Genomic DNA, 551 nt, shown 5'->3' on the forward strand with positions numbered 1-551 from the left:
CGGTTTCCCCTGCTCTAGCCTCTGAAACCGGGCGCCTTTGTGCCCCGTACTTTCCTCTGCGGAGTCCCACCGGTGTCACCTAAAGGCGTCCGGGCTCGTGCCAGCAAAACGGCTGGCCTCGGTGAGGGGCTGGCCCGCAGCGACCTGGCCCAGGGGGGTTTGAAAGGGCAAAAGATGATTGGAGGGATTCCCTTCCCGCACCAGTCAGGCCCCCTGTGAGACTCACCTCCTGTGTCCCCCGATTGGCCCCTCGGGGCACCAGGAGAGGGCCTTGTTTTATATTTCACCAACCCGCATTGCTTGCTCTGCTGTTTGTGTTTTACACTTTGTTAACCTTGGTTTTTTGTCAGTGATTGTAAGTGTCTAACCTTTGTTGCCCCCGCGGGGCATTGCAGCGTCCGCTATACCCTCTGATTTACGCCCGTTACGTTCCCAGTATTAAAAGGTATACAGCTGGGGGCCTGGCTCTGCTCTGGAGGGGGAGGAGAGCCCCTACACCTCCCACAGCGCTGGTGCACCTGCTCTGATCCCTTCACTTGGAGAGGGGGTCC

The sequence above is a fragment of the Crocodylus porosus genome, unplaced genomic scaffold (genome assembly GCF_001723895.1).
Source record: "Crocodylus porosus isolate Cpor-Errol unplaced genomic scaffold, CroPor_comp1, whole genome shotgun sequence".
Taxonomy (NCBI): Eukaryota; Metazoa; Chordata; order Crocodylia; family Crocodylidae; genus Crocodylus; species Crocodylus porosus.